The sequence below is a fragment of the Lagenorhynchus albirostris genome, chromosome X (genome assembly GCF_949774975.1).
Source record: "Lagenorhynchus albirostris chromosome X, mLagAlb1.1, whole genome shotgun sequence".
In the NCBI taxonomy this organism is placed as follows: domain Eukaryota; kingdom Metazoa; phylum Chordata; class Mammalia; order Artiodactyla; family Delphinidae; genus Lagenorhynchus; species Lagenorhynchus albirostris.
This window is the reverse complement of record NC_083116.1, coordinates 117,717,301-117,739,981: the sequence shown is the minus strand read 5'-3', so window position 1 is coordinate 117,739,981 and position 22,681 is coordinate 117,717,301. Positions and strand designations below refer to the sequence as shown.

General features: G+C 48.3%; 1 protein-coding gene across 5 annotated transcripts in view; it reads right to left on the bottom strand.

Annotated features, from left to right (window-relative positions):
- RAI2 (retinoic acid induced 2) overlaps nt 1-22,681 on the bottom strand; it is a 388,083-nt gene that overhangs the window by 46,508 nt on the left and 318,894 nt on the right. For 2 of the 5 annotated variants that reach the window (XM_060137084.1, XM_060137088.1), the window contains exon 1: nt 13,492-13,734. The exons of 2 other annotated variants lie outside the window; for them this stretch is intronic. The gene's annotated coding sequence lies outside the window, so the exon portion shown is untranslated. Of the gene's footprint in view, nt 1-13,491; nt 13,735-14,083; nt 14,227-22,681 lie in introns of those variants that run through there. One more of the 5 variants, XM_060137087.1, reaches the window with a different exon arrangement.

Sequence of the window (22,681 nt, the reverse complement as noted above, 5' to 3'; positions counted from 1 at the left end):
GGACCTCTCTTGGCCCCCTGGCCATTCCCACCACTTCACCTCCAATCCTGCCCCAGGGCATTTGTCCTCTGCCCTCCAAAATGGACAAAGACCTTAATTAGGGTGAAGATACAAGGATGGGGGACTCAGCTTTGTCACCTGTCTGCCTTACCTGCTTCACTTTTTTTTTTCTTTCCTGTTTAAGTTTTCTGCCACCGTTTAATTGCAGAGAACAGCAGCTCGGCCAGTAAATGGGCCTCTCCGACCAGGCCTGCCCTACGTGGTTAGGCAATTCCTAGAGATTAGGCTTCTTCCTTCCCCCTGCCAGGCTTTCCAGCCCCTCCCAAGGAGCCCCTAGTTAAAATGAATGCACTCCAGAACAACTGACAAGGGAGTGACCCACGCTAACAGTGGTACAAGTAAAGTTGGGACTGACAGAGGGCCAGGTCCTCAGGACAGGAGCAGGAAGGCGGATTCTCCCAGCTGATGTGAGCCAGCAACCACTGCTCCTTGCGGGACCGGGAGGTAACAGCTAAGCCCCAGGCCACACCACTTTAAGAAGCAGGAATTAGTCCTTAAGCCCCGATAGATAATGTTCATCCAAAGATCCTAGCACCAGCAGCCCCGGAGCACCTGGGAACTTGTCAGAAATGCAAATTCTTGGGCCCCACTCCAGGCCTGCACGGGGAGCGGGTCCTAGGAATCTGTGTTTTAACAAGCCCTCCAGATGATTCTAATGCACGCTAAAGCTTGAGAACCACTGGTCTACGGGCCTCCAAGAAAGGGAGGAGCTGTGCCGGGCTGGGAGGGAGGAAGAGAGGCGCAAAGCGGCTGGGTGTTACAGGAGAGGTGCACATAAGCGAGAGCAGAGGGGCAGAATGGCACAGGGAAGCAAGCACGCTCTAGAGCTGCGCTGTCCAGTATGGTAGCCACTAGCCACAAGTGGTAATTTACATTTAAAACAGAAAGACAAATATTGCATGATCTCACTTAAATGTAGAATATTTTGAAAAAAACCACAAAACCACATTTATAGTAACATAGAGTAGAATGGTGGTTACCAGAGGCTGGGATGTGAGGGAAAAGGGGAGACTGAAAAAGAAAGAAAGAAAAAAGAAAACAGAAGGATGGTTGCCAGGGGTTGTTGGGAGGAGGGTGAATAGCGAGTTAGTGTTTAATGAGGACAGAGACTCAGGGTTCTGGAGACGGATGGTAGTTATTGCTGCACAACAGTATGGATGTAGTTAACACCACTGAACTGTACAGTTAAAAATGGTTAAGAAAAAGATTAAAAAGTCAGGCCTCAGCCACACCAGTCACATTTCTAGTGCTCAGTAGCGACTTACGGCTAGTGGCTACCATATTGGACAGCGTAGGACATGTCCGTCATCGCAGAAAGTTCTATTGAACCACACTGTAGAGAATCCCAGTTCCACCTCCTTTGAGCTGTGTGACCTTGTGTAAGTTACTAACCGTCTCTGAGCCCCCGATTCCTCCTTTATGAAATAAAGCTCATAACATCCACCTACTTCATATGGCTGTTATGGAGCTGGAACTAAAATAATAAATGTAAATCACCTGGTACAACTGTCCAGGCTATAGCAGGAGCTTGATAAATAATAGGTAATACTCTTGCTACTATGATTTTATAAGCAACCATCAGAGACATTTTCTAATAGAATGGACAATCTGCATTGGCTAAGATGGACTCCTTTCACTACGTTTTGACTGCAAATTTCGAAGCTTGTGGGAGTGGCTCTGTTTTCAGCAGGACAAGCCAGCAGTGCCATCCTGAAGCAGTCCCCATTTGCCGGCAGGTCAAAAAATGGGGCATTCTGGGCTTCCCTGGTGGCGCAGTGGTTGAGAATCTGCCTGCTAATGCAGGGGACACGGGTTCGAGCCCTGGTCTGGGAAGATCCCACATGCCGCGGAGCAACTAGGCCCGTGAGCCACAACTACTGAGCCTGCGCGTCTGGAGCCTGTGCTCCACAACAAGAGAGGCCGCGATAGTGAGAGGCCCGCGTGTCGCGATGAAGAGTGGCCCCCACTTGCCACAACTAGAGAAAGCCCTCGCACAGAAATGAAGACTCAACACAGCCAAAAATAAATAAGTAAATAAATAATTTAAAAAAAAATGGGGCATTCTAATCCAGAAGCAGTACTGAAGAAGACTTGTAGGAAGGCTACAATTCTTGAAGTCGGAGAGCCTCATTTTGTGTGGAGATTTTTCCTTTTTCCTTTTAAACCACTGATGTCACAATCCATGGGAAGGGGCCATTACATTAGACTCAAGGCTTCAGTGTTCTTCATCTAGAAAGATGCCCGAGAGATCTTGTAACCTTCTTGCAAACCTCCCCCCATAAAGAAAGCAAACAAAACACAGCCGAGATATCATCAAAAAGTCTACAAATAATAAAAGCTGGAGAGGGTGTGGAGAAAAGGGAACCCTCCTACACTGTTGGTGGGAATGTAAATTGATACAGCCACTATGGAGAACAGTATGGAGGTTCCTCAAAAAACTAAAAACAGAATTACCATATGACTCAGTAATCCCATTCCTGGGCACATACTCAGACAAAACTATAATTTGAAAACATACATGCACCCCTGTGTTCACAGCAGCACTACTGCCAATAGCCAGGACATGAAAACAGCCTAAATGGCCATCGACAGATGAACGGATAAAGATGTGTCATGCACACACACACACACACACACACACACACACACACACACACACACACATATAATGGAAAACTACTCAGCCATAAAAAAGAATGAAATAATGCCATTTGCAGCAACATGGATGGACCCAGAGATTATCATACTAAGTGAAGTAAGTCAGAGAAAAACAGGTATCATAAGATATCACTTATATGTGGAATCTAAAAAAATGATACAAAGGAGCTTATTTGCAAAACAGAAATAGACTCCCAGACATAGGAAACAAACTTATGATTACCAAAGCGGAAAGGGGGAGGAGGGATAAATTAGGAGTTTGGGATGAACAGATACATACTACCGTATATAAAACAGATAAACAACAAGGCCGTACCGTATAGCACAGGGAACTATATTCAATATCTTGTAATTATCTATAATGGAAAAGAATCTGAAAAAGAATATATATATACAACTGAATCACTTTGCTGTACACCTGAAACTAACACAACATTGTAAATCAACTATCCTTCAATAAAACATACACACACACACACACACACACACACACACAGCGAAGAGCAACTGTACAACCCGGAAACATCCTCTGTGCTGAAGAGCAGTCATGAGGGAGAGAATGGGCTGGGAAAATGGGAATAGTACTTCATATGGGGTTTTATTCTAATTAGGAAATAGGGAGTCATTGAATGTTCTTGAGCTAGAGTGACAAAGTTAGAGGGTTGCTTTAGCGAGAGGAAGAGCAGCTGGGGGAGCAAGACAGGAGTGGGGCAGAGTAGTAAGGAGACTGAGGATCCTGCCAGGTGAGCCATGCTGAGGCCTGTGCTCCCGACAGCGGTGGGCAGGGCTGAGGAGAGGAGGACGGTGGGTCGAGCCTATGTGAACTGGCAGCAGAGTTGACACGGGGAGCCAGGGATAAAGGGTCCAGGCTCCCGGCATTGAGGCTGCATGCTCAGATATCATGTCCAAGAGGCCAGTTTTCCCCTTCAAACTCCTTTGGAGGGACTTCCCTGGCAGTCCAGTGGTTAGGATTTTGCGCTTCCACTGCAGGGAGCCCGGGTTCGATCCCTGGTCATGGAACTAAAATCCTGCAAGCGGTGCAGTGTGGCCAAAAAAAAAGAAAAACAACTCGTCTGGAGAAGCATTTTCATTCTTCACATGGACTCTGGACAAAGCCAGCTCTGTGGGTAACGGGTCAGAAGAGTCAGGTAAGGGACTGGCAGCAGGACCCTTGCTCAGGTTGGGTTCCCTGGCTTAGAAATCATAACAAAGCCTCCCTTTCCTGATCTACTCAGGCCTCCTGGGTGAATCCCAGACTTTCTAATGTTCTGGATGAGTAACGTTAAAAAAAAAGGAGGATCCAACATGAGTTGGACAACTTCCGACTTTGTCAAAAAAAGATGTTAAACTACAAATGTCATCATTCATAAAAGAGACTTTAACACTAAGAAAAGTGGGAAAGGCCATTTTAGAATAAAGGGAAGCTCTGTAAAATGGAAAAGGTTTAGCTTTAAAAAAGAGACTGAGTACATTTTCACTCTTCTTCCATTTAACTGTGCATGGGTAGAAATTTTGTCCCACATGGCGTGGTAGTCCTCAAGCCCGGTCTGTAGGGATCACGGGTTTATGTGACTTTCCAAAACGGTTCCCTGTGCAGTTTGGGCTGTAACAATCAGGCTTGATGACCCCAAATCCAACTGCCCAGCTCCTAAGAGCAGAAACAAGGCTTAAGGTTTCTGGCGTGGGTGTGTCTAACATGGAAAGGCCAGGCAGAATCAGCCTCTTCTAGCCTTCTTAAAATGCAAGTAAGCCACAAAGGATCCTAGAACAAATATTGATATTTTCACATTCAATAATTTCATATTTAGTCTAGCGGGTTAGTGATTTCTTTTTTTCACAAAAGGAAATTGCAGCCAGAGCTAATTGCTCAATCTGAAATGTATCTGGACATTGTTTAGATGTTGGAAAGGAAACGGTAACACTGCAGAGTTTTAGCAAAGAGGAGGGCATTATTTGAGAAAAAATGCAAATGTAAATTAATAGAAAATGCAGTCCTGAATGGTTTTCAAAGCTTCAATGTACACAGTGGAAATAGCGCCTCTATTTTGAGCTTTCCTTGACATTTTTCTTATTTTTAAATGCAAAAGGAAATTCATCGGCACAGGCTCAATCCATTCCCATCCATTGATTTGTTGGCCAATCAACGGCCACTGTAATCTGAAAAAAAATAACACCAGTTTCTCTGAACCTTTCCAAGAGAGGCTGTGTTCAGCTAAGCTTAATAAAGAGAAAAACAGCAAGGACCATCTGGAAAACACTCTTCCGGAGTCGCGAAAGATAGTGGCAGCCTTTGCCCAACCTGCTATAAATAAGTGTCTCAGGAAAAAAAAAAAAAAACACCCGATTTTCAAATCTGTTTCTACTTAATACAGCTGCAATAGAGTTTATTTAGCTTTTCCCTATAGCAGGAAGACTGTTTGCATTTTTATGACAAGGGTCTAAATGTTTTTCACAGCCATTTCCATTGCCATTATTTTGAGGAACAACATACCACTCGGACCTGTCTGTTGGCTTCTGCAGCACACAGTGGTGGCCCCAGTGGGCTCTGCACCACAAAACTGGCCTCCAAAGCCCAGATTTATGATCCTGCTTCCTCTCCCACTGTTGCAGCCATCACCCAAATCCTACCCTGCAAGGGCTGGGCAATTCAGAATGACCAAGAGTCACGTGCTGCATATCAATTATTTATCTGCCTGGACCCAGCACTCGGTGGATGTCTGCCAGCGCATTGCCTCTTCCTTCACGCTGACAAGGAAGAGTCAAACTACTCTTCAAGGGAGGCTAGAACTCACCACTGAGGGTCTAACTGCTGGCTTGGCCAACCCCTCCATGCACACCTTTCCATCTTTCCTCACTGGCTACGCCTGCAAAGGAATCCCTCTACAATCGACACTTGGAACTCCTTCGGACACTCTTTAGAAAAGGTCGGCCTGCCTTGGATGGCTGCAAAATGAAGTGGCCCCCAGTGATGTCTGCACTGAGCACCTGGCCATACCCTTGAGCACCCGCCAACACCCATCCCCCTCCAACGACTGTCAGGGCAGCCTTGGTCCTGGGACACTGTCCTGTGGAACGAGCAATCCACCTCTCTGTTCTCTCTCTGTCCCCCAAACGCCCATCCCATTTCCACGGATGGGCAGGGAATGGTTCAACCCCATGACACCTTCCCCGTGAAGGCGTGACCACCCCCCTTCTAGCCTTTCCAGGGACCACCAGTAAGAAGATGGCCGAGGGCTCATCCAGCGGCAGCATTCCATCTGTTACTGTTGACTGCAGGCATTACCAGGACCGAGCTGGCTGAAGGAGCCCTGCTGCCGTTCTCTTTCCCAAGCAGAACTGCTGCAGGGAAATAAATGTGTGTAAGAGGGGGGAAAACCGGAAGGGGTGGTGAGGCCCACCTGAATTTGAACGTCCAATAATTTTGAAAAATTCTCCATCTCCTCACCATTGACTTTCTCTCTCAACAGTGCTGGAAAACACACAAATGAGTGGTGGGTAAAGCGCTGCTACGATCTGAAATGAGTCTATTACAGTGTTATGAGCAGAGCTCTCCCAAGTACACTAAAGGGCTAAATTAATTGGCTCAGGCTTAAGATGCTACAGGAGAAATGACAGTGGGGGGAGGGGGTGGGGTAGAGGAAGATGCCTGGTGGCTTTGAAGGCATGCCTGGAATCAGGTGCATATGAAAAAGAAATTGGGGAGAAATAAACCTGTTCTCTTCATGAAGAAACAGAGAAGCTGTTAGTTGTTACAATGTGCCCCCCAATTACCTATGACTTATTTGATCACCTGACTTAAAAAGAAATCTCTGGGGCTTCCCCGGTGACGCAGTGGTTGAGAGTCCGCCTGCCGATGCAGGGGACGCGGGTTCGTGCCCCGGTCCGGGAAGATCCCACATGCCGCGGAGCGGCTGGGCCCGTGAGCCGTGGCCGCTGAGCCTGCGCATCCGGAGCCTGTGCTCCGCAACGGGAGAGGCCACAGCAGTGAGAGGCCCGCGTACCGCAAAAAAAAAAAAAAAATCTCTGTATAATCTCTTATACAATCTCATAGACCCTTCCACCCTCTTTAAAATTAAATCAGGCACATGACCCACTTCCAACTGTTAATTAATCACCCCCATGAATTGTACATGTAATTCAGAGGGGGAAATTGTGTCTTTTATTATTTCAAACTGAAAATTTCCAAAAGCCACAAATTACCTATTAAATCTTGGTCTAGACCAGTGGTTCTCAACCAGGGTCCATTTTGCCCCAGAGGGGACATCTGGCAAGATCTGGAGACATTTTTGGCTGCCACAACTGGGGTGGGGAGGGGGGCAACACTTCTGGCATCTGGTGGGTGGAGGCCAGGGATACTGCTAAACAGCCTACAGGGCACACGGCAGCCCCGCAGCAGAGTGACCTGGCCTAAAATGTCAACAGGGCCAAGGTGGAGAAACCATGCTCTAGATAAAGGCAAATACGCTTGGCCTTCGATATTTGCATCTTTGGCAGTCATCAAAGGAGGAAAATCCCATTTTCCTTGAAATCTAAGGTTGGCTTACATATATGTTTACTAAGAACATATTTACTCCTTTCCAAATAAATGAAACAGGTTCTCAATCTGAATCTGGGAACATTAAAGAAATACTGTGATGATGGTGGAGCTAGGCAGGGTGCATTTTAAATGCATATTCCATCAGTCTAAATGGATGGAAATTAATATCTCATAAAATAAAATGATTATCTAGTTACATTCCGTACAAAACCAAAATCAATACACTGCATCTTACTTAACCTGCAATTAGTGTTTTAAAGAACTAAACCAAGGAAATGCCATTCTTTCCCATTTCTTGCTAGCTGGGTACACATTTCTGAGCATGAGGCATTAAAAAGCAAACAAGCAGACAAAGCCCCCCCTTTTTTTAAGCAGATTTTTCCAGAGCATAAAAAGCTTTCTGAATCATTCTATTTTACTTACTACAGATTCAATCATTCTTTAGTGAACAAAACATGCAGCCCATTCTGTTGGCTATGCCTGCATGGCTTTCCAAATACCCTCAAAACTGGGATGATGAATCACACACTTTGTGGCCCCACTGTGTGTGCGCGCGTGTGTGCGCGCGCGTGTGCGCGCGCGTGTGTGCGTGCGTGTGTGTGCGTGTGTGTGCGTGTGTGCGTGTGTGCGTGAGGTGGGTGTGGGAGTCCTTCAGCCAATTGTTTCCATAAAGTCTTAAGAGCAGGTGCTGAGATTCTCTAAAATTCCTTTAGTTCTAGAACATTCTGTGTGGCTGTGTGGTGTCCCCAGCATGAGGATGGGCTTCGGGCAGGAAAAAAAGCGTGTTCCTAGAGTTGGCCTAGAGCTTCCAGGCTAAAACCGTGGAGGAAAGAATGGCTGACAGCTATAGCATTTCGACCCTTCCAGGCCACCGTTCCTTTCCGTGAATTATAAGGCCAAAGTAGGCAAACACACAAAGGCAAAAATAACAGCAATGACAAAAACGCCAAAGCATACCCAGCCTTGGCTGCCAGTGAGGCCCAATTCCGCTGCTGAGAAAGAACAGTTGCTACAGTGCAGCTGGAGGAGCTTTTCCAGGGAACTGGTAATACCCTGGCTGTTAATGAATTATTTTTCGCCAGAATGTCGGATTCTTCCTGTGCTCCAGTAAACAGTCTGCTTCTGCCATGGGAAACAAAACCAGCTCCTTCCGAGGAGCTCCAGGAGGTCAGCCAAGGGTCCCCTGTGGGGGCAGCCCCCTCAGGAGCCAGAGCCACAGGCGCCTGACCTATAAATCACCGAAGCCCCAAGTTCATTATTCCAGCTCTTTCTGTTTCCTCGGGCCATGCCCAGGGCCCAGGGCAGGGCCCAGGAAGACCGCAGTGCCTGCTGTGAGCCTTCCCCCACCCTCCTGAGCTGCCCCTTGCTCAGGGCTCCTCATCGGTGGTACCACATGTGTGTAAAACTGGCCTTCCTGGTGTTCATCCTGTCTCTCTCGCAGAAACTGCATTTATTCCCTTGCTCTTGTTTTCATCAAGCTGTCAGGAAATGACTATGTGCGTCCCCCTCTTTTCCTTTCTCTTCTTTAAGACTGGCCCCAGACCCAAATAACCCATGCTCAGCACAAGGCTGCCTACTGGGGACACTGTTCTCCAAACACACATCCCCGGGAAGGATATTATTAGAGCAGGTGTCAAGGAAATCAGTCGCTCAGGAGGGAGACAGCTCTCCAGTGGGCAAGGACACTGGCCTGGGCTGGAGGAAAGGACGGCCAGCCCTGCCCACCCCACCCCTGTCTTGCTCTCTCAGCTCCATTCAGTTTCAGGAGCCCACATTCCTCACGGAAGGTGACGGGGCAAACACGCAAAATGGCACCTTAGCTACTGATAATCAAAGTCGCCTGATGCCAGACTGTTGTGGCTCTTGAGTCAGTCCCATGCCTCCCACCTGCCATGGGGATGGAGGGCGTTTACGCCCCCCAAAACTTCTGGAGGTGCTATGAGGCTGAAGGCACAGGCTGGTAGAGCAGAGCTGCCTAATAGAAATACGTATGCAATTTTAAAGTTTCTAGTGGGCCCGTTAAAAAGATTAAAAGGAACAGGTGACATTAATTTTAACGCTAGCTTATTTAACAAATACATTCAAAATATTATCATTTTAACATGTCATCAATATACAAATTATTAATGAGCTATTTTGCATTCCTTCTTTGTACTAAGTCTTGGAAATCCTGTGCGTATGTTATCGTCATAGCATACCCTGCTTTGGACTAGCCACCTTTCACCTGCTGAAAAGCCACATGAGACTAGTGGCTACTATATGGGATGGTGCAGGTATAGTATATTTCCGTCATCATAGAAAGTTCTATTAGACAGTGCTGGGCTGAAAGACCAAAAAAGCTGTGGAAAGAACAGTGACGTGTGAGAGCAGGACGGGCGATAAGAATTACAGCAGAAATGGGAACTGCAAGGATTGGGATGTTCTAGGATCCCAGCCCTACCTCTAAGCGGAGATTAAAATGGGCTCTTACGAAAGGCCCAGGGCCCATGCCGACATGGTGGGGGGTGCGGGCTGCCCTCACAGAGGTGGCAAGGCCGGCGAGTACAATCATTACTTAAGGCATCTGCTGCTCGAGCTGCCTGTATCTTAGCTCTTCGGATCTCTTTAAGGCAGGGGCTGGGACAGAAGATCACCAAAGTCACGTATGTTCTTTCAATAACAATTCTGGGTTTGCAATCTAATTTGGTGAAGCAGATACAGAAACATGATCCAATTACGTGCGCCTGCGTCTGCGCGTGCATGTGTGTTCCTATGAGTGTTCTTGGCTGGAGAGAGAAGGAGGGTCATGTGCGAAATCCAGAAGTACTAACGTGGCCGCCCAAATCACCTCCTCAGCAGCTGCCGTCAGAACACAGCAGAGCGGCAGCCTTGAAAGGCTCATCAGAAACCGCGAGCCACAAAGGAGACGCCTTGAGTCTGGTAAGAATGAGATGATGGGCATCCGGGCAGACGGTCAGGTGGGAGGGAGAAGCGGCAATCAGAGGCATTCTCCAGAGACAAGCGCTGCCAACTCTGCAGCAAGGATGTCACCCTGATCCCCAAATCAAGCTTAATTCAGGGTCCCACGCAGGCTTTTGTGCACGGGAGAGCGCAATTAGCCATCATTCCCCTTCCTCAAGAGCCTCATTCTCTGAGGTCCCCCTCACATTCTGATCATGGAGGCAGCAGAGTCAGAAACACCTCATATGTGGATGCAAATCCTGGCTCTCCCAGTGGCCCCAGAATTTCTAGGGGGTTAAAGGCCACCATCTGGTTGGAAGGGGGCTAAAAGACTTGCTTTGATGGTGCAGTTGCGGAGCAAGAACCCACCTTATCTTTATTTAGAGTTTATTTATTTGAGACGGTTAAGAGTCAGAAATACCTTACCTACCCTCTGGGCCCACCATAGACCTCGGGCTAATTACTTAATCTGTCTCATCCTCAGTTTCCTCGTGTATAAGGTGGGAACGCTAACGCTCATCTCACATGGGCTCGTCGGCTTGGAACTACCCAGGGCTAGAACTGCAGCATGACACCAGGCGCTCCGAGACCCCAACCAAACACGAATCTCTGGATTTCTCCCTGCTGGTCTCCCTTGATAATAACTTACAGCTCCCTCCCACCACCATTCACTCCATCAGTTCCATCATTTAGTCACTCAACTCTCATTCATTAAGCAACGGTTGGGTGTTGGGAATTCCAAGACGAAAAGGCACAGTCTTTGCATCTGAAATAGTTAAGGGCTATTTGGGGTCTATCTACTTGGCACATAAGCATGTACCCTGGGTGGCTGGGCTGCCTCACTGGTGCCCCCCTCCCCCAGTTAGGTACTGTATTTGGTAGGGGCTGAGGACTCCGGTCTCCGGGAGAAATAAATAAGAGACTTGGGGGAAGGGTAGAGGAACATGTTGCCCCTTTAAGTCATAACCACCGAAGTCTGGAATCAGACACTCAACTGGAAATTTCTCTGAGCCTCAGATTCCTTATCTGTAAAATAATGCCTCTGTTACATCATGGTTTCCCACATGTAAAGTGTCTGGCAGACAGAGGGCAACAACAAATGTTAATTTCCTTCTTGACTTATTTCCCTCCACTACCCTCCTTCCCTGAATCTAAGGTTACAGGAGGAGCCAGAGAATAGACACTTGCTATTTTCTTCCTGTACATTCAGAGCACACTGTGTGTGGATGTCTGCACACACAGAATACCTCCACTCTGGGTCAGATGGTTCTGGGGAGACCAGTCCTATCTAGTTTTCAGGTCATTATAGCTAGGGCTATATTGGTCTTCTGGTGCTATAGCGCTTCCAGCAACACCTCGTCACACACCTTCCAGCCTTTTTCTTTCTTTCTTTTCTTATTTTTTTCCATTTCAGGGGTCCTGTCTTGGTGGCTCTGTTTTCTGGCTACAAGACTTTTCATTTATTTTACAGTTCTTGACCAGAATGCCCATCAACCGAGTTCTCATATTGGCAATTGGCATCACCTGGAAAGCTGTTTTCTCATTTGTTCCTGAGACGGGCAGATTTTCCTGGGCCAAAACTCACCTGTGGAGGTCTGGGGCTTCTTTGCATGATAAAGGACCTCTCTGGCGGGCCGAATGGTACCATGGGCTGGTGCCAAAGCAGCCAGTACCCCAAGATCCAGTCTGACTTGGCTCGTGGTGCCCGGCCACCTTGTCGACGTCTCTAGTGGGCATCTGTCAGAACGAGGCGGAAGCGCCCATTCACAGGATATTGTGTGTGGGGTGGGGGGTAGGTGGCTTCTCTGGGCTTCCAAGGGGCAGAGAAATCGGGATGCCACCGGGCTTATAGCCTTCCAGCCACCCCGCCTTCAGAAAGTAGCACAGCTCCCTGTGTTCCCCTTTGAGAAGAAAACACCGAGGACAAAACAGTGGGTAGGGACATGATGCTGCTCGGGTGAGCAGCTCCCATTCACTAGCCGCCCCACTGCCCTCCTCCCATGCTGCCACCCCTCTACTGGAACAAAGGCATATCACAACACATTTTCAAAGTTATCAAAAGTCTCTTGGTCAATCAGCAAACGATTCTGATGACGCAAAAGGAGGAAGAGAGACGTCTAGAAAACGGTGGGAGATTCCTTGGGAAAAGCACACAAAACCTTGCCCGATGCACGCAAGGCTAAGAATTGTTTTCTCCCTGCTGGCTGCTTTTCTCTCTGTTCTAAAGAGCAGCTTCCAAGAATCAGCTAAATAAAGGGCTCGCACTAGAGGATGAGAGATAATGCTAAACCAACAAAAACAAAGACCCAAATGAAACAGAGCCAGCCTGAGAATCCGCGGTTATCAAAACTTTGTTTGGCCGTATCTATTTATCGTCGCTGCACACCCGGGCTCTGCGGAATATCATTCTGTTGATGTCACTTATCCTCAGCAAAATATTTACACATCCTTAAAAACGCCAGATGAGGGGCGCCGCCCCCGCACTGCCGCGAGCGGCCCCTCAAGCCCCGTCGCCGAGTTCTGGGTAGACCGTGAGGTGGCTAACGACGGTGGGTGGCTCCAGGTAAAAGCTGCTGGCAGTTCCGGCAACGCGGCCACGCAGGCGCTGCGCCCTGCCCTGCCCACCTCGCCCCTACCTGACTCTGTAAGAAGCAGCCACATCCCCGATACGGTGTCAGCGTCTCCTCCTCCTCCCCCTGCCTTTCTCATTGATTAAGTTCTCAAACCATTGTTAAAGCCGGGTTGCTTTTCCCTGGAAAACTGGGCTGAATTCATTAAGCTTCCCCCATCACAAAAGGAATATTCATAAAAGTTTGGCAGGCAGAGAGGGAAGCTGACTGCGTGCCTTGGGGTGGGTGACAATTCGCTCCTCCACAGCCACCACCTTCTTCCGTGCCCCATCCCTCTCTGCATCCATCCGTCGTGCCCCAAACCCACTCCAGGGACTTCTGACAGGGAAAAACAAAGCAGCAGCTGTTTGGCAACATTTCTACCCCCTCGCCGGCAACTGTGGTGGGATGCCATTTCCCCACCCAGGCGGAGCTTATCCTGAACAATAGTCGGGCTTTAAACGGCAAACAAGCAAACACACAGAGCACAACCCCAACCCCGAAAAAGCCAACGCGGAGGAAGGCAAGAACTCCCTCCGCAGCAAAAGGCACCGCTGAAACGCACGCAAAAATGCAGCGAGAAAGCTGCTCGGTGCCTAACATGGCAGAAAGCCCGAGCTGGTGCGGCCACCCCGGGTCTGGGCATTGGGAGGCACGAAGGCTCGCGGGGCGCCGACGCACACTCACCCAGCTCCGGAAGGATGCGGGGCTGGCCGAGCGTCACAAAGACGAGCCCAGTGAGATCTGGCAAAACCCAACTTTCCACCCTGCTCGCCAGGGCCGCCAGATACGTCAACAGAATCCATCTTTCGAAGGGCCTGGAAGGCGCCGGGTTTTCCGGGCCAGGGCAGAGCGGCAGAGCCGAAGGCGGCCCGGGTGCGATGCCCGGGCGCGGAGTCCGCCGCGCGCCGCCCTCTGCGCCCGGTGCCAGCGCCGGTGGCGGCCCGAAACCCACTTCGGGGCCCCCGCCCCGCCGCCCGGCGCCGCCTCCCCGGCCGGCCCCAGCCCCGCCGGCCAGTGCGCGGCGCCGGGAGCAGGAGCGGGGCCCGGGGACGCCGCGCGGGTGGCGGCCTCGGCTCGCGTCCCCGCCCCCGCCCGGCCCTCCCCGCTGGCCCCGGCCTCCGGGCGCCGTCCTGCCTCCGGGAGCAGGCCCCTCCCCGGGCGCCGGGCCCCGCCAGGCGCGCCCAGTCCGGCGCGCCCCCTGCGTCCCGGTGGCAGGTCCGCGCGGGGAGGGCACGGGGGGGTACCCCGGCCCGCACGGGGGCGTCGCGGCCGCTACCTTGCAATCGCGGCCGCCGCCTCCAGGAAGCCAAGGGGTGGTCGCGGGTGCGGGAACTCTCCGGTCTGGCCTCGCCGCCGGCCGCCTGAAGGGGGTGCGCAGCGGTGGGAGCTGCCGTCGCCGCTGTCACCGAGCTGCTGTCGCCGCCGCTGCTGCCGGTCGTGCGTGAGCGTGTGTGCGCCTGTGTCCAGACGAGTGTGTCTGCGTGCGGCGCCCGGCCTTTACTATATACACCGAGGGGTGGGAGGAGGCGGGGAAGGGGAGGGCTTGGGGGAGGTGGCGGAGGAGGGGGAGCAGGAGGGGGGCGAAAGGGTACCCGAGGAGGCGGTGGCGGAGGAGGGACAGGTGATCTCGCCCACGGGGAGGGCGTGGCTGTCGGAGGCACGGGGTGGCGGGTGGAAGGGGTGCCGGGGCGCGGGGGGCGGGGCCGACGCCGGGGAGAGCCGGCGGAGCGGGGACCCTGCTGCCTCCCGGCGGGCTGGGGACCATTTCAGACCCCAGGATGCAGAGGAGAGAGAACATAGCCCAGGAGGGAGGAAGTGGCTGGTGGATGAGGCCGGAGAGGTGGTGAGGGCCCAGCGACCACCTCCTAAAATGCCAATTGTGATACAGGTCGGAGATCCTTCTCACAAGGTGTGAGATTATTAAAGACAAAATTAGCCTACAGACATAATCTCATTTCCGCATACTTGCCTTTAAGGTGATTCATCTGTTAATGTTAACATTTATTAAGCACCTAGTGTTTGCCAGACACTGGGCTAAGAACTGGCGTTACAGAGATGATGACTATGTGGTCGCTAACCAGTAAATAAATCATAGGTGTCAGTAGCAGTATTGATCATTTTAAAACAAAGTAAAAAACCTAAATCCTATAAATGTTTTAAGAGGGCAAAGGAAGCAACTCCATTGGTTTAATTAATCCCGAAAGGTGAAAAGATTTTTTTTTCTGGTAATCAAAACAGGATGCAGACATTTGAGAGAGAAGGGCAGAGAAGAAATTACTTGAATCAGAGCTGAGAGCAGTCTGAATCTAGCTGTCCTTTGCGTGTTCAAACCTCCTTGAGTTTCAACACTCACATGAGTAGTGGCTATGACTTCCCTCTTGTAGAATTTGGGGTGGCCAGAGGGTACAGTACATAGAGAGCAGTCTGGCAAGTTCATGATTAGTATGGGCACCTGAACTTGTGTTTGAAAGGTTCTACTCTAACCCTGTCGTGTTGCAAGCATAATGTGGTAGAAACCAGGACCACGTTATACCTTTCGTGGGCCCTTTGCCTTTGTGGACTCTTTCCTCCATAGAAAAAATAGTAAAAACTACATTTTACGACTGCATTGGTGTGAAGACGAATGAATTAATATTATATATTAAAACAACTTCTTCGACCTCAAAGATCACATTTTCTTCTGATTTTAAAAGAAATGAAAACATTTCCCTGAGGCCCTGAAAAGTATTTTGGGCCTCAGGCACCGTGCCTACTGGTCCTAAGGGAGAAGTCAGCCCTGGTGGTACCATTCCTTGATACTGAATTTCCTCTTTTGAAAAAAAAAGAGTTCAACTAAGGAGTACCCAATCGACTTAAGGGCAGAAAGACACACAATGCAAGTTTAAGAACTGATAGAAATGAATATCAACAAAAAGTACCAGTTCCTACTTGTTTCAGTCAGCCTCTGAGAGTTTTAAGTCAGCTCCAAGTCATTAATGATACCTGTGGAAATATTTGTCTGTGAATTCGTCTTCAACCATTTCAGAAACCAAAGACTTCCTCTATAGATCTCAGAACTGAGTCTTTGGGTCAGGTACGTGAGGTCTCGGTTGCCAGGACCGAGCCTGAATACAACTAAAGACACAGCTGGGCAATTATAATCGGGCAAGTTCATGGCTGAAAGATCCATAAAGGTTTTGTGTGTGTTGAGGGGGTATGTGTGTATAAGGCAGGGACTGATATCCTGGAAGGCAATTACTAGCCTATTTCTTTTGTTGGCCTCATCACAGCCCTGGGTTAATGTTTGATCCTCACTGGCGATTGTGATTCATATTTGCTGCCCTTTGAGGTGCTTGTGTTTTCAGGAAGGACTATATTGATTCAGATTAATGCATAATAAACAGGCATCGTGGCCCCCATTTCCAGAGAAATGTGCGGTGGCACCCCTCTGTATTTTCACTGTGGCTGCCCTTGCAGAGAGAAGGGGAAAAGAGGAGTCCATAAAGGAGGGTCTGGATTGCGGGGAGGAGATGTTTGGGGACAGAAATAGGACATTAATATGGAAGAACTGCATTCATACAGAAAATGGAGGGAGGAAAGGACATGCCCAAACAGCAGGAAAGAAGCAAAAAAATCTTTCAGGGTTGATCAGGGTGATTTTTGAGATCTATAATTCAAGTATTTGGTGATTTTAAATAAGGACTCAGGAACGTTCCCATTTCAGATCTGATTCTTGATCTATATCCTGCTTCTCTAATACAGCATCTATTAATAATCTAGTTTTCACATACTTGCCAGACGAGCGATTCATTCATGTGTCCAATAGACATCTATGAAGCATCTGCTCTATGCCAGTCATTGAGCTAAGGACTGCGCTGAGAGAGATGGTCAACATACGTTGCTGAGCTCAAGGAGCTCACAGGCCAGTAAATAAACTACTAACAATACAGTGCGACACTATATGTACATGAGGAGTTGTAAAACGGGCTAGGCGAACCCCGAAGGAGTGGGCCCATCACTGTGTGGGAGTGGCATGGAGCAGGGCAGTCAGAAAAGATGGCATAGAGATGGTGACAAGAGCAGAGCAGTGAGAGATGAATGGGAGTTTTTCAAAGTAAGAAAAAGTCATTACAAGTGAACAGTAGGCACCAAAGCTCGGATGCAAAGCACGTTCTGGAGGCTGCAAATACTCTGTGAGGCTGGAGCAGGGGCTGTGAGGAACAGCAGCAAAGAGGGGTGGAGGAAGCTAGGGGTCAGTTGAGGTCCCTGGTCTGTCCTGTAAAGGAGCTTTTTCTTGTAGTCAGTGGGGAGCCATTGAAGGACTTTAAGCAAGGGAGTGACCAGGAAAGATGTGGGTTGAGGAATGATCACTCTGGTGTTGAGTGTGAAGGGCTGAATGGAGGGGGTGAGACTGGCAGCAGGGAAACCAGGTGACAGAGACTGTAGCAATGATCGGAGTTTGAGTCAAAGCAGTGCCAGCAGAGATGAAGGATGAGAACTTGAGTCAAGCGATGCTCCGGATACAGAATCAACAGGACTTAGTGCCGGAGGAAACAGGAGTTGGAGTAACTCACGCCTGACTTTCTGAACTGCGTGACAGAGTGGGTGAGGGTGTGATCACTGAGACAGAGGTCCTTAGGAAGAGAGGCAGATTTGGGGCTGGAGATGATGAATGCTGTAGGGTCGCCCAGAAGCGGATCCTGAATGTGAAAGTGAAGGAAACACTGGTAGGGGAGTAGAGAAGGGAGAGAGAGGGGCAGCAGCCAATAGCGGGGATGTTATCAAGGCCAATTTCTACCATAGGCAGCTGCAGCTTAATCCCACAGGCAAACTCTTGGACACAATGAAAAACACTCACTTCAGAATTGTCCCATCAAGAGGTGAGGAAGCTGGTTAAGGGCCCAGGGGGTGCTGAGTTCCTGGCACTTTTGACCTGCTACCCAGCATAGGCAGCGAGTCCTTCTCGGGTACAGGGAGAAGATACTGGCAGCTGGACGTCTGTGAAGCACGTCAAAATGGTAGCATCCCAGGGAGGGGGCTGGAGCACGGTCAGTGTGCGCTCCAGGGAGCTCTGGTTAGGACATCTTGAGTTGGAAGTACTTGTTGGGTAGCCACATAGAGAAGCCCAACAGGCATTTGCCTAGATTTTGGAGTTCAAAATCTAAGCTGCAGACCTAGATTTGGGAGTTACTGGGCTCTGGGTGTTGGTCGAAGCAGTGGGTGTTGACGAGCTCCGCAGAAGACACATGTGACTTGAGTTGTTGACTGAGCCCATCACCCTGGGCCATGCCAGCGTGATTTGATCTGATCTGCATGAACACTGTTGAGGATTTCTGTAAGAGTTCCTGGAAGCCATGAAGTTGTTGATGTCAGTTAACGCTCATGGGTATGAATGTGACTGGGGGAAAGGGTCCACTGCTTAAAAGAAATTCTTAAGGGGCCTATATTTTACTGAAGTTGAATAATGTATTTAAAATGGAAACTCTTTAAAAATTTTTCTGTGGTCAAGAATATTTACTGGATGATTAAGTGATTGAATGAGGCAGGCATTTGAAAACATAGTCACAATGCAAAAGGGACAAATACTGGTAAAAAAAATGCAAGGGGTAATTAAATCACAGAGGATTGAAATCCAACCCAGGCTCCGGGAAAGAGGATGAAGAGCATTGAGAGAGACAGTCCAGCTGCAATGACATTTTAACCTAAGGAATATACAGAGCCACAGGGTAAGGGAAAGGTTTTGACAATTTTGACAGAACAGAGACTTCTAATGTGGTCGGCATGGGGGCTTCAGTATTCTTCATTCAGAGATTTCATATGAAATTTCTTATGCCCTGATTTTATCCAAAGACCACAGTAGAGTCCATGTGAAATCTTTGATAATTTTAGCAAAGAGTGAATCAAAGGGTTTGTGAGTGGTCCTTCAGTTAGGCAATCGACAAGCGTATCTCAAACAGCTATTACTTTACAGTAATAGGCTACATGCTACAACACCCAGAGTAATGAGGTACCGTCCCTGCCAGGCATTGAAGTCTCTCACAGTCCAGTTGTAGCTCTGTGTAGTCTCAATCAGGGGACATTTGATTTCAGAGGATTTGGGTAAATTGTTAAGAGCAAGAAGGAGGCTTATTAGAAAGGGCATTGCTTGTGGCTGCTCCATTCTGCATTCTCCATTCCTCTTTCCTAACAGAAACCTAATGCTGTTCAGGTATCCATCCCTCTCCTATGAAATCATGTAGCTTAAATTTGATCCTAACTTTAGGGTGGGGTCTGTTTGATCTGAGGCTAATTGCATCCCTCCTGCTATAACTTGGACCAAACAGATGAGAGGAGAGATCTGCTGGGGGCTTTATGGGTAAGTTCTTACCGTTCCAGGAGAGAGTACCACCCTCTCCCAATGGACGTGAAGACAATGTAACCATAGTTGCAACTGGCAGCAAGAACACGATGCAGGTGACCATATAATTGATCATCTAAACAGGGACACTACTGAGGATGAAAGGGGTTGCTGTTGCTAATTATGTCAGGGCAAAAGGCATAAACTGGGTTTTCCCAGCAAAGCAGGATGGATGGTCACTATGATGCTAGGAGGGAGCTGATGCTCAAGGCAGCACAACAGAAACAGAGAAAGAACCTGGAACTGTGAGGATGTTATTGAACTTGCTAGAACAACCAGCCACCTCTGGGGCCACCTGAACTTGCACTTCCTATTACGTACATCATTACACTGCTTCAAAGCTTCTTCTTCGAGTCAGGTCTCTACTGCTTGCAACTGAAAGCGTCATAAGACGTACATGCAGGATTACGGGATTGTTTTTATTTTGTTTTGTTTTGCTTGAGTCCCAGATAAGGGGTTAGGGCTGTTCTGAAATCAAGAGATCTAACAAAAATAAGTGGAGGGAGGAAGTAGGTCAGTAATTGATATTTTAATTTGATTGAAGACAAGTGCAGAAAATGATCTGAACTGGAACGTGGTTGAAGTACATGGCTCTGCTGAATTTGGAAGCCCACTGTGCACGTGGTGGCTTTCACACTAGCAGCATCTTGGAGGCACTCTCCTGACTCTGACAGAGCGCTAAGAGTCCTGCGCCCAGGGTCAGGAGAATTTGTTTCTATCTCCTGTCCTCTCACTGCTCTGAGTGGCTTTGAGCCAGCAAGGTTCTCTCTTTGGACTTGGATCCCTTGTACCAGCAGTAGCTGCTATCACCCTTATGTCTTGTCTTTCTGACTTGACTGTCAATATCAAGGGAGGACTCATGGCTTACATCTCCCACAAAACCTACTTTAGTTCTCTTTATGTAGGAGGACTTTGACAAGTAATTGTTAAAGACATGGAAGCAACCTAAACGTCCATTGACAGGAATGGATAAAGAAGATGTGGTACATATATACAATGGAATACTACTCAGCCATAAAAAAGAATGAAATAATGCCATTTGCAGCAACATGGATGGACCTAGAGTTGATCGTACTAAGTGAAGTAAGTCAGAGAAAGACAAATACCATATGATATCACTTACATGTGGAATCTAAAAAAATGGTACAAATGAACTTATTTACAAAACAGAAATAGACTCGCAGACACATAGAAAACAAACTTACAGTTACCAAAGGGGAAAGGTGGGGAGGGATAAACTAGGAGTTTGGGGTGAACAGATACACGCTACTAAGTATAAAATAAATAAACAACAAGGACCTACTGTATAGCACAGGGAACTATATTCAATATCTTGTAACAACCTACAACGGAAAAGAATCTGGAAAAGAATATATATATATATATATATATATATATAGTTATATTATGTGTATATAATATATGTATAACTGAATCACTTTGCTGTATACCTGAAACATTGTAAATCAAGTATACTTCAATAAAAATAAATATATTAAAAATAAATCTAAAAAAAAGTAACGGTTAAATCCATGATTATCTCCCCTCACTCAGTAAGTGCTTTGGTCTTATTACTAAGGAGCATCAATATTCCCCATCTTGTACAAGTCTTACAACTGTCAAATGCACTTTCTTTTTCCATGTGGTGGGAGGATGTGGACTGAGTGAGTTTGGGGGTTGAAGCCAGGTGATCATCACCTGAGGCTTTCAGGGTTTGTCCAAATCAACGGAGAGCCCTGTACAAGCCAAGTGAGAAGCCAGGTTGCATGAGACAGAGTAGCATGCACATTCGTCACCAGGAAAGGACCAGAAACGAAAATTAGAGCTGGGAGAGAGAGTTGGGCTCAGGGGCGTGAAACAATAAGGCAGTGGATTTTGGTTAAGTGGAAAACAGACCCAGATTTGGTTTTGGAGAGGCAACTGAATTTGCTGGATGGGATAACAATGCCAACTACGCCAACTATGCCAACTACGCCAACTACGCCAACTACGCCAGCTACGCCAGCTACGCCAACTACGCCAACTATGCCAACTACGCCAACTACGCCAGCTACGCCAACTACGCCAGCTACGCCAACTACGCCAACTACGCCAGCTACGCCAGCTACGCCAGCTACGCCAACTACGCCATGAGTGTCGTTGAAATACTGGCACACAAAGGACCAAGGATAGCTCGCTCAGAGATGGTCCCACACCGCCCAGCCTTTCGATGGGGAAAATGATGCTCAGAGAACTACACACATACACACACACACCTTTACACCTGCCAACTCCTCTTCTCTTTCCAGGCGTCGGACTCACCTTTTCCTTTCTTAAAGATCCTTTCACAAATGAGCCAGACTGATATTCCAATAAGAAAGGAAAAATCGACAAAGTGACCCTGGAGTAACTGAGCACTGACAATTAGAATATTAGCCAAAACAATCCTAAAAAATAACTGCTGAGACACTCCAAGGCATGCGTGTTCATGTTAAAGGGGACAACAAACAGTGGCCCCTTAATATCCCCAGTCACTGAAAACCACAGTCCCCTGTGCCTGGGGCTGTGGTCAGGACAAGATTCTATCTCTGCAGTTGTCTCGAGCAACTGAGGGCCTTCTCAGCCATCCAACGATCGGCTGTTGGGAGTGATTAGCTAGCTCTCCCATAGATACACCCTATTTGACCTAGCTAGCACGCAGCTTATAAACAAACGAGAACACAGCCATCAATTTCACAAATGGTTTATCCCACAAAATGCACTGCACACTCCTGCAGCTCCAGTGTGTGGATGGACTGTCAGGTTTGTCCGATTCAAGAGTGGCCAGTCTCTCCAACAGAACTGACAAGGTTTCTGTTGCTATAATTTCAAGGGTAAAAGGAGTTGCAAGGTCATTCATTTTGAACAGGACATCAATGTATAATACAGAACGGACTTCAATCATTTCTTTTTTCTTCAGTTGGGAAATTTCTCAAATCACAGAATTTTATGAACAGAACAATTTTATAGAAGAAGGCAAAGAGAGCAGGAGTAAAAATCTCTCTGGCTAGGATGGCTAGCAGTTTGCATCGTTGTCCTTTGCATTTGTGGCCTCTCCGCCGGGTCAACATCCAAGTGCTCTCACGAGATAACTCTCCATCAGCCCCTGCCTACCTTGGCCCCTCCAGGTGAATCTCAATACTCTTCACTCCTAGGATTATCCCTGCCTCATTTCTGAGCCAGACCACCAGTGTGAGGATCTGAGATGAAGCTGGCTTCTCCCGGTGCCCCTGAGGCATCGCTCAGCCACATTCACCAGGTCACAGCATTCACCAGGTCGTCCTCTCCACGACCCTCCCCCACATTGGCCCCAGCCCTAGGATTAGGCTTCTGGGTCTGTTTCTCTGCATGGCTCTCATGACTTGCATTGGAAATGGAGCTCCACCACCAAACCTCACTCACCAGCATCCCCATCAGTCTCTGAGGTCCACATTGCTGTCTGTATAGGATAGAGCTGGTTTCTCATTCACTGACATCCTG